The following is a 15,440-nucleotide window of genomic DNA, read 5'->3' on the forward strand; positions in this document are numbered from 1 at the left end:
TTCTGAGCCTCAGCGTCTGTCCTTGCTGGCTTCTCTTTCCTGGGCCTGGCACCTGCCATGCAGTTCTGTAGCAGGTCCCCAGAGCAGCCTGCTTTTATCTTATGCTTCAAGCTCGATTGACTTAGGGTATTCTGAATCTCAGGCATCCTCAGGATGGTCTCCTTTTCCCTGATCTGGGTGAAGCTCAGCACCATGGATCTTTCTACTTAGCCTTTCCCTTATCTATCCATTCCTCAACTTCTGTCAGATTTTGGAGCCTGTCCAACTTCTACCTCTTGTTCTGACCTTCTCTATCCAGGAGCACAGTGCTGTTACTTGAGAAATTTTGAGTTTTTTTTTTATGTTTTATAAACCAATGGGTTTATTTTCAGTTGATGACTGAATATTTGTTTGACTCATGTGCTAAGATTAGTAATTAGTATTAAATCATAAATTATTAATAAAGGTAATAGAAAAGTCATAAGGAAACAATAATGCCATTTACAGTTTGGACCCAATGGGTTCATTCTCCTTTAACATATTCATTCTTTCTCTCTCTCTCTCTCTTTTTGTCTCTGTCATCTTAACTTTCTGAGTGTTGGGAACAGAGGCTCGTGCCCCCATGCTTACAGAGCTGGCTCTCTTTCCACATCATCCTATACTGAAGTTTAGATACTGATGGTTGGGAAAGTCAAGGAAGTGAGCCTGCATGAAGTGTCTGTCAACTTCGGGATTTTACATTTCATTACCTGTGCGGCTTCTCAACTTTGAATCACATGGTTTTCATAACCCAGGGAAAGACATATGGAGTGGTGGGGGAGGTATACCAGGAGAGGTTTCTCTAAAATAGGTTTGTCTCCCCAAGAGGATCAATTAGCCTTTTGCAGTTTTAACAATGCTCCCAGTCCAATATTAGGCAGTTTGATAAAATCTGGGGCTTAGGAGCTTTATACAGCAAAATGCTTTCTAGCCAGAAAGTTTTCCCTCTTTCCTGTGGAGCCATGAAAGAGTACAGCTGGGGAGGAGAAGGGAGAAATGTAAATGAGAATCAGGAATGACAAGGGGAACTCAGGAAAATGAAATAAGCTTCATGAAGTCCCAAGGTCCAGAGGTCAAGAGGTCCTGATAGCCAATTTAAGTGTCACTTTCAAGGAAGCATAGTGCTGATCCTTTGTAGAAATAAGTATGTTGACTGTGCTCTGCTCCTGAAACTAGTTAACAATGTTCAGCCTCTCCACCCAGGCCCAACCAGGGTCAGACCCTTCAATAGCTCTGAGTCTCTGGCTTGGAAAACCTAAACACATAACCAACCCACTCCCCTGACTTTGCAATAGCTCATGTTCCCATAGCATGCCGTTCATCTCCTTTGTGATGCCAGTCGAATTTGTTTTGATAGTTTCTACATTTTTGTGAGATGAACCCTTGTTCTATGTTCATTTCTTTTCTTTTTCACAGGTGCATAATCCTGCTGGTTGTAGAGAGATTCCAAGCTGCCATGTTGCTGGGGGGAAAAAGTAACAAAGCCCTTTGTAATTCTTAATTTCATTTAATCCTTACATTTTTGAATTTAGTGCTCTTAATTTCCTGATTTTGCATGTGAAGAAATTAAGGCATAGAAAGGCTATACACAGGGTTAAAAACCTGCAGGATCTAACACTGGGATAAATGAGTGCCCTGGACTCCCCACCAGAACAGGGCCACAGTAAGTGGCATGGCGGGGTGGGGGATGGCTAACTATGGCTTCAGTCTTGAGGTAGCCTAAAAATATTCACTCTGAGATGCCATGAAGCTTTATGTGCCATATATATGACAAATTACATGTGTGACAAGTTAGATATATCAAGCCACCTAATACTTAACTGGCAGCATTGTTAAAACTGCAAAAGGTTAATTGCTCCTTCTAGGGAGCCAAGCTTACTTTAGAGAAACTTCTCACGGTGGACCATTGTTGTTGTTGTTGTTGTTTTCCCATATGTTCTTTCCTGGGTTATAAAATCTATTTGGTTACAATTTGAGAAGTTGCACAGGCTTATGAAAATGTAAAAACCTGGTTTATAGACACTACACCCAGGCTCACTGCCTTGACTCATTCACCCACCTGTCTGAAGCTCAGTATAGAGCGACTTGGGAAGACACCTAGCTCAATGAGCATGGTAGCGCAAGCCTATATTCCCAACACTTAGGAAAAAAAAATTATATATATATGAGATATATATATATATTTCTTTAAAAAACCTGTTTAGTAGTTTAGTGGAAGAGCTGAAATGGCCTACCTGCCTGCAGAAGCTCAAATATTTAAACAGAGCACCCCGCCCTTTGCTTTACAGCTCCTGAGGCGTGGCGGCACATTGGCTAGTTTAGAGAACCCAGAGAGAATCCTCAAGTTCTGACACTATTGCTGTCTGAATGATCTTAGGAAACCGGACTCCTTCCCGATTCCGTGGGGAAAGGCACAGTCACTACAGGGAGACACATGGGACCTATAAAGGAGATCATCTTAAACAGCTGCTTCCCCAGGAACCAAGGTTGGTACTGCAGAGACGTCAGAGAAATGACCTGCTGAACCCAACGGAGTGTAGAGCTCTGACTTCTGCATCCCACGTCAAGGCCCAGGGCGCTCGCTTAGACTAGGACGGGACAGGAGGCTCATTTGTGGAGGTGAGGGAAGCCATTACCAGCCCATCTCAATAGAGAAAAGAGCAGAAGAGGACATGAGCACGAGCTACTGGCCCTGAGAGAGGGGAAGCAGACACAGAAATGGATGGGAGAAGCTGCAAACCCAACGAGCTGGTCAGAGACGGGCACACGGGCCCCAAACCACGCAAAGCAAAATGGAAGAAGAGAGAGCAGCGACGATTCCGGAGGTGCCCTGCGCCCTGCACGGGCCACCAGCAGCTCAGGGGACCCTGTGTGCCTTCTCCCAGAGTCGCCTTTTCTCTAAGCCCGGGTGACTCCTTGTGTACAGCTTCTTACTCAGGGGTCATGGAATTATTTTCTATTTCTAAAATGCCTAACACAGTGTCTCTGCATCCTCTGTGTCCAACCATAGTGTGTGACGCGACACACAATGGTTACAATGTGGCCTCTTCACCCCATTTCTCACCCTTGTCCACACAGCTCTGTTTCCACCTCGGACAAGGACAGGGGAACAGCGAGACCTCACGAGACCCTTTGCTGCAGATGGTTTCCAAGCTTCATAGACAGTCTTCATGTTTTGTCTGCTGAAATATTGACTTCAATGTCACTTGGAGCTCAACCACGTAGGACATGGCTTTCCTTCCATTCTGAAGAAGGTGCATGAATTTCAGGTCAGAGAAGACCACTGTTTAACGGGCGCTCAGCGGCACTCCCTGATGCTACAGCGGCCTGAAATGCGTTATAAAGTCTGCCGTCTCATGTCCATTGCTTTAGACACATAGGAGGCACTCACATCATCAGTTTTCCTGCCTAAAAAGAGAAAGCCCGGGCTGAAGAGATGGCTCAGCGGTTAAGGCGCATGCCTGTGAAGCCTAAGGACCCAGGTTCTACTCTCTAGGTCCCAAGTAGGGCAGATGCACAAAGTGGCACGTGTGTCTGGAGTTTGTTAGCAGTGACTAGAGGCCTGGCCCATTCTCACTCACTCACTTATCTCTCCCTTCCTTTCCCTGTCTCTAATAAATAATAAATAAATAAAAAGAAATCTAAAATAAATATTTAAATAAAAGAGGGGGAGCCCTCATTTCTCAAGAGCAGGCAGACCAGAATGTTAACATAAACCACACTTTGGTAACTGGAATTTCAAATTCATGTTGACAGAAAAATAGAAAGTCTGAATTACAGTTCCTTATTGAATGCAGTTGGAATGGGGAAGATTAGAAAGCCTGGGGAAAAAAAGTACTAAATCCAATGAGCATGGGAAAGCAGTGATATAAAATGGTCCTTAGAGTGTGCTCAGAAGTTGACAGAGGACACATGTAAGTGGCCCTCTGAGTGTCAACGTGTGCTAGACAAGGGTCTAAGCACTCGTATCATTTACTTGTGTTGCCTTTTATTCCTTCAACTGCCCAGGTGGTAAGTTCTCAACTCCACTTTACAGATGTGGAACCGGAGGTACAGCAGAGTTTCATTCTTGCCTGCAGTAAGGCAGCTACTGTTTTTAAGTCACTGCAGTCCCCCGACCAGATGTTTAGAGCTGGCCTCAGAGTGCAGACTTCTGAGCAAGGTCTTGGCTGGGGAGGCAACCAGGTGGGGGCAGCAGGAGATGGTCCTTGCTTTTACCGCAGTAATCTCTGTAATAAGCAGAGCTTATTGTCTTGCTTTAAAAAAAAATTACTGAGTCAGGTTCAAACTTCTTTGTAAAGGTAACAAAGCTCTTCATGATGTGGCTTCTCTGTGTCTCTAACTCAGATTTCTGGGTCTTCTTACTACTTTTGGTTATTGGTTTAGGTTTTCTTTCTATTTAATGTCTTACATTTGCTTTTGCTGTACTTTATTGTTGCTTGTATACTTGTCCTTTTGTGAATGTCTAAAAATCTGTAAGGGGAGGATCTGTGTTTGTTTTCTGTCTGTTAGATTCCTAGCACTAGGAAGTAATACTCAAAACATTAAGAGACCTGTAAAATATTGTCACTAACCAATCAGAATAGACATCTGAAGTCAATAGCTTGTAGGAGGCTTATGCCACTGCCTAGTCTCCTAGGTTGGTTGATTGAGGTGACCCCCATAAGCTTAGCTGTTCTGAATGCTAGGTTCCCAGCTAATGGAGATTTAGGAATTAGTGCCTGCTGGAGGCGGTGTACTGTTGGGGGCAGAGGATGATGCCCACCCTCTGCTCATGCCATCGTTTTCCCCTGCCACCACTGAGCTTCCCCTCAAGCCTGTAAACCAAAACAAACCTCTTTTTCCCACAAGCTGCTCTTGGTTGGGTGATTTCTACCAGCAATGGGAACCGGACTGTAACACATACCATGGGGGGGGGGGGAGGGGGAATACACACTCTTTGTGAATGCAAAAATGAGCAAATTTCAGAAATTCTAGCCTTTGGAATCTTTGCCTTTGTTCCAGTCTTACTCTTGGCTCCAGTTATATCTTTTTTTCTTTCTCACTTTCTAATTACATATGTTATATCATATGAATCCTTTAAAATGGTCTTAAGTTTCCTCTCACAATTTAGAGGAATCATCCTGAAGATCACCAAAATCAGAGCTGTGTGACGAAACGCTGTGTGTTGGGGGCTGGGGAGATAGCTCAGGTGGCAAAGCGCTTGCCACACAAGGGCAAGGACCTGAGTTTGGATCCCCAGTGCTCATGTAACTGCTGAGTGGATGTGGTGGCTACCTGTGACCCCATTATTTGGCAAGTTGAGACAGGAGAACTGTCAACCTCCCCCCCACAGATACACCACCCTCCCCACAAAAACAGTTGTGTAAATATTAAATAATTTTTTTGAGGCAGGGTCTCACTCTAGCCCAGGCTGACCTGGACTTTACTATGTAGTCTTAGGGTGGCCTCAAACTTACAGTAATACTCCTAACTCTGCCTCCCGAGAGCTGCGATTAAAGATGTATGCTATGCCGGGTGTGGTGGCGCACGCCTTTAATCTCAGCACTCAGGAGGCAGAGGTAGGAGGATTGCCATGAGTTCGAGGCCACTGAGCGTCCATAGTGAATTCCAGGTCAGCCTGGGCTAGAGTGAGACCCTACCTCGAAAAACCAAAAAAAGAAAAAAAAAAAGATGTATGCCACCATGCCCAGTTCTAAATAATCTATTATTAGAACCTTAATGCCCTCCAGCCAATAGCTTGAAACTTAAAAAAAAAACACTCAAATTAAATTTTTGTTTTTCAAGGTAGTGTCTTACTTTACCCCGGGCTGACTTGGAATTTACCATGTAGTCTCAGGCCAGCCTTGAACTCACAATGATCATCCTACCTCTGCCTCCTGAGTGCTGGGATTAAAAGCATGCGCCACCACAGCTGGCTTCAAATTAAATTTAAATGTCATCTAAGTGCTGCATATTTCTTGGAGTCCAGAGGGAGGGATTGATCCTCAGCTCTGTTCTACATGCTGGGAAGAGACCTGTGAGACACACCCAGCTCCTGGCTTTGGGATTCACACATGGCTTCCACTCCTAAAGTGGGTGGAGTCTTGATACATTCCTAAGTGTGATGTATAAAGCTGCTTTCAGAAGGCAAACATGGAACTGGGCCCCACAGTCCCATCTCCGTAGACCTGGGGGCAGGACCTATCTGGCAGACGCAAAACAAGGACAATTATTCAAAGCTCATGACAGGTACAAAAATACAAGTCTTCAGCTCCAGGCACCAGGAGATGATTTGTTTGGATGCAATACATTCTTCTGCTGATGACTGGAAAGTGCCCTGGCCTGTGGAAGAAAAGCTCATCAGTCTGAAGGGTGGAGGCAAAAGGTGTCTTTGGTCAAATGCTTCGTCAATCACAACAATGAACTAACCAAAGCTCTCAAATGTTAGAGCATTCCTATGGATTTTTGTGGCACAAATAAAAGAAGATATTTCCAGCCCTAACAGCCAGTTTAATTTAAGTTAATTTGTTTTTGTTGTTGTTGTTGTTGTTGTTGTTTTTTCGAGGTAGGGTCTCACTCTAGCCTAGGCTGACCTGGAATTCACTATGGAGTCTCAGGGTGGCATCGAACTCATGGCAATCCTCCTACCTCTGCCTCCTGAGTACTGGGATTAAAGGCATGCGCCAACATGCGCGGCAAGTTAATTTGTTTTTGAGAGAGAGAATGAGTGAATGGATGAATGAATGAGAGCATGGGTACATCAGGGCCTCTGGCCACTACAAATAAGCTCCAAATGAATATATCACTTTGCACATCAGGCTTTATGTAGGTGTGCTGAGGAATCAAACCTGGGCTGTCAGGCTTTGCAAGCAAGTGCCTTTAACCACTGAGCCATCTCTCCCCTCCAGAACTTACAACTACTTAGTTCAATGTTGGTTTGTGGCTACATGGTTGGCCTTTGTACAATCATTTTACCAAGCAAGTTTCCCAACTATACATATGGTATAGCAAGATGTTAAAAGTATGTTTTCAAAATCTCTCTCTCTTTTTCTTGCAAAGAGAGAGAGAGAGCACGAGTGAACAAGCAAGCACACATTTCGTTCTGACATATGTATGTAGGAATTCTATGGGTAGCTGGAAGATTTTCAAAGTGTTCTAGGAGTGTACAGGTGGCTACAGGGGGCGGGGATCCACACTATATACTTCCGCCACACTAATTTGGCTTTTCTTACCTTCTAAACTGGAAGGGAACTCTGCCTGCGCTGCTGTGATTCTCTTGAGCTCATGCTCACTTTCACCAGCCCCTCATGACGGCGTCCGAACAACAGGCTCACACTGTCAAAACTGTATCCAAACAAAAAATTTCTCTCTGGGCGTGGTGGTGCATACCTTTAATCCCAGCACTTGGTCAGCAGAGGTAGGAGGATCACCCCAAATTCTAGGCTACCCTGAGAATACATACTGAATTCCAGGTCAGCCTGGGCTAGAGTGAGACCCTACCTTGAAAAAACAAAACAAAACAAAAAAAGTTTCTCCAGTCCTTTAATATTTTACATATTTTTTGTGTACTCTCTAAAGAACATCGTCTAATGTGTCCCCTTTAACCACTGAATTTTGCAGGTACTTCAATGGCAATTACCAAAGATTTTATTCTACACCTTAATTTGAAAACCCATGTTAAAAAAATCCATGTTCAACTTCCTAGTTTATCAACATTGATGCAAAGAACATCCATCCTCCAAAGAGTTTTCCAGACACCAGAACTACATGATGCTTACCACTGAATTCCTCTTATCTGCCCAAGTGCCCAGCCTGTGATACCTTTAATGCTTGTGGTTAGGAGAACATTAGCGAATTGTTCTTTAATCACTGAAAGTTAGGCTCAGGGCATCAATTTTTTTTTTTTTTTGCAACAATGGCTTTTTTTTTTTTTAATCTGAGGGTTTAAGTAATCTTACAAGAGTATATATATTTCAAGGTATACATTTTTTTATTAATTAGTTTTGTACTCAGTAAATACAGTCAAGTTGGTCATTGTTAGCCTCCTACCTGTCCTTCCTCCTCCCCCTGTTCCCTCCTTGTTGAGGTGTATGGGTCATGCATTGTGGAGTTAGCCCACAGTTACAGGTAGGAGGAAATGTCTCTTTGTATCATGACCCAACATGTGGCTCTGATATTCTTTCCACCCCCATCTTCCACAAATTTCCCTGAGCCATGTTGGGTTCATTTTAGGTCTGCTTCAGTGATGAGGTCTTGGGAGCCTCTGTGTCTCTGGATATCTGCTTTGGTAGGGGTTGATTGTTCTTTGTGTTTATTTCCTTCACCTTTGTGCTGGAACCAGGTTCACCAAGAAAACAGCACCCTTGCTTGTTTCGCCAATTATTCTTAGTTTCAGCTGGGGCCCTTTTGAGGTATGATGGGGTGGTTCTCTCCTTAGGATCTGTATCTATCTGAAAAAAGAGAAGCAGATTCTCCAACAGAGAGTAAAGTTAGCACCAGATAAGTGGGATAACCCTTATTTTTTTAAGAGAGAATTTAATAGGTGTAGGTCCTCTTGTAGCCCACAATTGGTGGTAGATTGATAATTGAGAGCAAGCTCATTTTTGGATCTGGTTCTGATTTGTTTCCCAGCTCCAGCTATGGGTTCCATTCCACTGAGCAGATCAGTTAGCCAAATCAAGAGCAGTTGCTTTCCCACCATGGCTGTGTGCCACTGTTGCACTTGTGTGAGCATCACAACAGGTTATTTGCTGCTAAGTAGGTTAGACCATGAGTTGCTTGGACAGTTATTGGTCATTTTCCTCCAGTTGCCCATGCAGCACCTTCTAGCACTAGACACAATGATCAGGGCGTCATTTTTAATATCAGCTTTAACTTGTCATGGCAGTAGATACAGAAGGTGGAGATATGGGAGGGAGGCACATCAAGAACAAATACCTCACTTTCAATAGGACTACCAACCACAGCTGATGGTCAGAATATTCAAGACCAAGAGTCTTTCACTACTGACTATACAAATCTCATCCCTACAATGATGCCAAGTCTTATAGGAAATGACAGTCAAATGCTCCCACACACTTAGAGGAAGATGTCGACTGCAACCTATTTCCTCTTAGGTCTGTCACACTAGTCTATATTCCCTCTCCCAAAACTATGTGTTCCTGGCTAATATCCCTCAATTACATGATCTCATAAACTTGCACACCACTTCCCCAGGTTGTTGGCCTCTCTGCCAAGTGCTTTGCCTTCTGTGACACCTGACTTGCCAGGAATCAGTTCACATTGTGTTCTCTTGAAATGATGCTGCTCTTCTGAAATGCACGAAGGACCACATTCTCTTAGCTCCACACAGCTGGTTCCAGGCTCTGCCTCTTCATCTCCTCTAACCCACAGATGCTGGTACAACCAGCACTAAGGGTCCTACGGTGTTCTTTGTTAGGCACTGCTGACCTTGTTATTCCTAGAATTTCACAAGGACTCTGAAACTTCTCTAAGGTTCCTTTCTATTATATCTGGAACTTCATTTTGGGGAATTCCAAACATCCCTAGAGATGATTCCTCCCTCCTTGTAAGCCTGCGTGACTCGCCAGGTAGAGGGTTTCCTCCACTTCAGCTATAGCTTTCAAGGTCATTTTCTGGAACACACAACTATCTAGAATGGTTCTTAAATCTATGCCCACAAGAGCTGACGTTTTTACCACAATCCTCTTTTCTTCCTTGAGTCATACACACCTGACTCCTGGGAAGGTTTCTGGGGGGTCACTTCTGGAGCTCTGAGTCTCGATCCACTATCTTCTGTTCTTAAGGGCACGTGTTATTACTGTCTTCACTTCAATCTGTGTCTGAAGAACAACATTTCAACCACTCTCTGGAAGATACCTCATCCCTCCCCTCCTCCTCCAAAGGTCTTGTGGCCTCGATATGTTGAATCTACCACCAAGGATTGCAATATTCCTACTCAGGTTCTGGTAGGCTAAGATTTTAAAAGTGGTGTCCAATTTTGGAGTTTGTTCCCAATGCCAACAGGTGGTCCAAGCTCACATGTGTAGTGATGACCCCGAGCAGTGGCTACTGCGATCAATGCGGTGTCCCACTGCCCTCTGTGACTCCACTAAACTTTATCTCTGAAACCCAGTAATCAGCCATTTTGTGGTCCAATTTTCATTTTGTAGCACATGATTATATGTATAATTCATTGGCTATAGTGGTGTTTGTAAGAATGGTTTCTCCTAACTTTTCCCATGTTTACTTTGAAAAGCTTTATTGTTTTATCTTTATGTTTAGATATGCTCTTGAATTTTGTTATTTTGTTTATGGGAGAGGCTGATGACTCACTTTTTTCCATAGGGCTAGCCATTCTTTCCACCCCACATATTAAGATGTCTTGCTGTCCTCTGTTCCACTACAAAGTCACCCATGCTGTAAATCAGTGACCAATGTTTCTATGTGTTTTGATCTCAACACTGTCAGGCCCGCTGTCCTAATTTGTGGGGCTTTGTAAGAAGCCTTGATGTCTGGCATGTAGGTTTCACAGTGTTCTCTCTCCTTGGCCAGCCCCTTACATGATTGTGTGCATTTCAAAATCAGCTGGCAATGATTATGACATCTTAATGTCTTCAAATTATTACTGTCTTCTTATCATCTAGTGTAATAAAATCTAAAAGGTCTCCATATAAAACAATAGCATCTTTTATTACCTAGTTCTGGTTTCTTGTCTGGTCACATTTCTGACCACTTTCCTTTATGCATTATATAATATATATATATATTAGTACCATTTGTCTATCCTAAATAATTTGTTTCTCCTTTAGATATGTTGTTGTTGTTATGAAAGCATCCCTTGTTTCTAAGTTTTCCAATATTATCTTAACCCTTTTTTGTTGCTGGAACATCCTCAACCTATGTCTGCCTGTAGCATTCATCTTTTAGATCTCTGTTCTGTAGGGTTAGGCTCCTGTTGAAAGGGTAAAATGACCATGGAAACACTTCTGAGCCCCACAGTCAGAAGCACATATCCTTCCACCAAGGTCTTTCACATTCTGGACTGATTCTCCTTGTGAACAGCATATCCTACTGTAGCAGCTGACTCACGTACCACATACCTTTCAATTCTAAAGATGTGGTGATAGTTTTAGACTCTTCAAAAATAAATGACCAGTATAATGAACAATTTACAAATGTCCAATGTTAAAATCTAAAATAAAGGCTGGAGAGATGGCTTAGCAATTAAGGTGCCTGTCTGAGAAGCCTAAGAACCCAGGTTCGATTCCTTAGTATCTACGTAAGCCAAATGCATAAAGTGGCGCATGCACCTGGAGTTTGTTTGCAGTGTTTAGAGGCCCTGTCGTGCCTATTCTCTCTCTCTTCCTCTCCCTATCTCTCTCTCTCTCAAATAAATAAAATATAAAAATAAGCTAATTAAAATAAAATACAAGTGATATTATCTGTGATAAATGTGATGTAATGTAATTGAATGAACTTATTTTATATTACTTGCCACTTTTATGTAATGAAGACATCAAAAAATTTTGATGACTTGATTATAATTCTGCCTTGGGATTTCAGAATATAAAAACAAAGGTTCTAAACTGGTATTATAACTTTTCAGAAGTGAGTAGGCAACAGATCTCTAAAATAATGACGAAGAAAGAAACTCTACTAAGTACACACACACATATACTCATGTAACAGTGTTTTAGACTATTATTAAGTGCTATAGAAATAACCCTGATATGTTAAAAAATGAACATTAAACTGAAAGGGCATTTTGAGGGCTGACATAGTTTTGGAAAAGTACATGGAAAAATCAATGTTGAAAAGGATATTAATCGGATATGATAGTTGCCCTAAGTATTGTGATGCTATTATTTTGATTTTCATAGTTATTTTTCTGTTTTCTCTCTTTGTATCAATAATAAAACACTGGAGTTATAGGTGTGTGTGTGTGTGTGTGTGTGTGTGTGTGTGTGTGTGGCTTCACTCTGCTTTTTATGTGGGTATTGAGGGGAAAACTTGGTCCCCTTCAGGCTCTCTCAGACCTTCACTTTAGCAGCAAGAACTCTGAGCCATCTCCTCAGCTCCATGATGTTTTATAGTGACAGCTTTGTGCCCTTCCTCCTCTGCCATAGCTCATTGTATGGGAGTTCTTTTTGCATCAGAATTGTTGCCTTTTCCAGGCCATGGTGGTGTACAACCTTAATCCCAGCACTTGGGAGGCCGAGGTAGGATGATCCCTATGAGTTCAAAGTCACCCTTGGACTACATAGTCAATTTCAGGTCAGCCTGAGCTTAGAGTGAGACCCTACCTCAAAAAAAAAAAAAAAAAAAAATTGGCCTGATACAATCATTGGTATGAGGTCATAGTGAAATATTCTGTCCTTTTTATTTTTATACAATAGACTAGACTAGAATATAAACAGAATAATAAAAGCTAAGACAAACAACATCATGCTTTAACAACACGCTCATATTCCTAAGAGCTTATGTAAATACAGAGTTCCTTTTAAAGTGTCTTAGTTCTACCATCAGTGTGACACTCTTAGTAACAAGTAACTGATCAGTGATGAAAACTACAAATTCCCTTCATGTAAACAAATTATAATAAGTCTGGATTTATTAAGCATGCATTCCAATTAAGTTATTAAAATATTACAAAATATGGAGACACAAAGTAGCCATGGCACCCTTAACCTCAGAGTGGCTGATGCTACCTACAAAAGACCTACATAATAGGAGGAAAAATGATGACATCACAGTAGAAGTTAGGGCTGGGGAGATGGCTCAGCTGCTTAGGCAGTTGCTTGCCAAACATTTTGACCTGGGTTTGATTCCTCAGAACCCACATAAAGCACAAAGTGGCACCTGCATCCGGAGTTCAGTTTCAATGACTGGAGGTCCTGGCATGCCCATTCTCTCTTTTTGCCTCTCTTCTTTATATTTCTCTCTGCTTGCAAGTAAATAACTAACTTTAAAAAAAAAATAGAAGAAAGACTAGTTGAAAAGAAGGGATTCATTAGAGAGGGATTTAGGTGGGGGGAAGGAGAGAATGGAAGGAGAGGATGATGATCATGGTATGTGGCCTAGATGTATGGAAGTGGTTAATAAAAGAGATTTTGAAAGTTTAAAATTTTACAAAATAGCCTATCAAATGTACTTTCTGGAAGATCTAGTCTACTGGGTCTAGTTACAAAAGTCAGCTTAACCACTTCATTTACCCCAATTCTCTGGTATCATAAGTAACCACCTTCCAAATGATCCTTTGAAGAAGTCTTCTGTGTGATGTGTGCACTGCTTAGGGAGAAAACACTGCTTCAGAATAGTTTTGGCTATAGCATTGAAAAATAAACTTTTCTGCTCATTGGAAAAATAGTATGGCAGGACAGTGTAGTGCAACAGAGCTGAGGCTTTGAGGCACATAGATCAGGACTTTTGTGACATTTGGGCACAAAATCCCTCGTCCCTGTATGGGAATTTCTTCCTTCTGTCTTCCCAGGATGTTGTCAGAATGAGAGAGAACTATGGTTACTACTCGCATTTACTGCCAAACTGCTTCCTTCCCTTCACTCCACCTTTCCTTGTACACCTTGTTCTTTCTTTATAATATGGAAGGCAGAAGTGAGGATCAGCAGCCAGCACTGCAAGTTCATGCCTTTATTCAGAAAGCCCAATTTGTGTGTACTGTATGAGTCGTTTTGTTAGGTGCTAGGCATATGATGACAAAGAAGACACTGCTAAGGACTTTTATGTTCACTACTTTCAGAAGTCTAGACAAACAGGAAAATAAGCAAGAATTGAGCAATAAGTAAAAGTAATATTGGGCAGAAGTGGGGAGCACCAATTCAGAGAGGGACATCGTGGTGATGTCTGGTCCAAGAACTAGGAGAGGGCCGAGGGATGAAGACAGGCACTGGTGCTGACAGGGAGTCATGGGTGCATTCCAATCCTCCTCATTGTATGGGAAAGGATGTGACATGCTGAGGAAACTAAACATTACAGTAAGGCCACAGGAATTTTGGGGGGTGCTGTCTGAGGTGATATATACCTATAGGGGTTACCAGATATATTAGTAAGTATGTCAGAAGTAATATAAAGCTGTGAACAACGTGATAAAATTTATGCTTCCGAAAGTTTCCTTTGGTAAAAATGTGCAGTGTACCAGATTGAAAACGAGAAGTGGTAAGAGCTAAGGAGATGATCAAAACAGTTCGGTAAGAAACCCAAGACTTAGAAACTTGGAGTGTTGATCAAGGGATGAGGATGAGTGTGCTGATAGGAAAGCATTTAAGAGGCACTTGGGTACAAAATCCAGTGATTAACTGGTGCGTGATATATTTGGCAAATAAACGGGTTCCAGGCTGCAATGACTGGGTAAAGACAGTGATCTTAAGCTGAGAGAATTAATGGGGATCAGGAGGAAATATGTAATCTTGGAAACAGCTTCCTCACTGATGAGTCATAGGTAACCAAGAATTATGTTTCAGCAAGAATGTCCAGGTTAGCATGGCCAACCTGTTTTGCTATTGTTGGAGAATATAGTTCTCTTTAGGACTTCCATCTTGGGATGCCAACCTATGTCTTTTCTTCTCTTAAGCTTCTATGGCTCTTCACAGAATTAGAGAAAAGATCACAGGACTTCATAAATTTAGAGCAGAAAGCATACAGCAACGACATGATCTATCAGATCCACGCATCAGGCTGCCCCAATGCTGGTCTATTTCCATCTACTGTCATCTAAGCAGTGATTGATCTAGAATGTTTGTAACATCAAAATGTGTAATGTGACTGTCTTATCATGCATACACTTTCCACTCACAGCTCTTCTGCTCATGTCCACATGACGGACACATATTGAAGCACAAGTTGAATGGATATCACAACCTCAAACTCAGGAGAGAGAGAAATTTAACCCTAAAGCTCTTCCAGAGAAAGAAAAGCTCCAGCAAAGAGAAAGACCAATGTAGAGGTGCACTCCAGAAGTTCTGACACCCATTTGTGACTTTCAACTTGATATGAAGATAATATTTGGGCCTGGATACCCATGACCTTGCGGTGCCTGGCACTACCTACACAAGACCCTCATACTAGGAAGAAAAGATGATGACATCAAAATAAAACAGAGGCTAATTGAGAGGGGGAGGGTATATGATGGAGAGTGGAGTTGTGAAGGGAAAATGGGGGGTGGCATCATCATGGGTTATTGTCTATAATTATGGAAGTTGTCAATAAAAAAATTAAAAAGTAGTAATAATATTTGGCCTCCAACTAAGAAAGAAAATGCATCATGGGTACACTCTAAAGCAGGGTCACAAAGAGGTAATGCACCCCTGTGCTCAAAGCTGCACCCTTCACCACAGGTAGAGGCCCAAGCAGCCATGTAGTCATGAAAGGATGAGTACCTTATGCTAAACAAAACAAGCCACTCATGAAAACACAAACACTAT

General features: G+C 42.2%; 1 long non-coding RNA gene across 1 annotated transcript in view; it reads left to right on the forward strand.

The window, feature by feature from the left end:
- The window catches only part of LOC123455269, a 166,114-nt gene extending 150,984 nt beyond the window's left edge, over positions 1-15,130 (forward strand). Inside the window, exon 3 of the long non-coding RNA XR_006633801.1 lies at positions 14,815-15,130. This is a non-coding gene — a long non-coding RNA (uncharacterized LOC123455269). The remainder of the gene's footprint in view (positions 1-14,814) is intronic.
- The last annotated feature ends 310 nt before the right edge of the window (positions 15,131-15,440 follow it).

Source organism: Jaculus jaculus, chromosome 16 (assembly GCF_020740685.1).
Source record: "Jaculus jaculus isolate mJacJac1 chromosome 16, mJacJac1.mat.Y.cur, whole genome shotgun sequence".
In the NCBI taxonomy this organism is placed as follows: Eukaryota; Metazoa; Chordata; class Mammalia; order Rodentia; family Dipodidae; genus Jaculus; species Jaculus jaculus.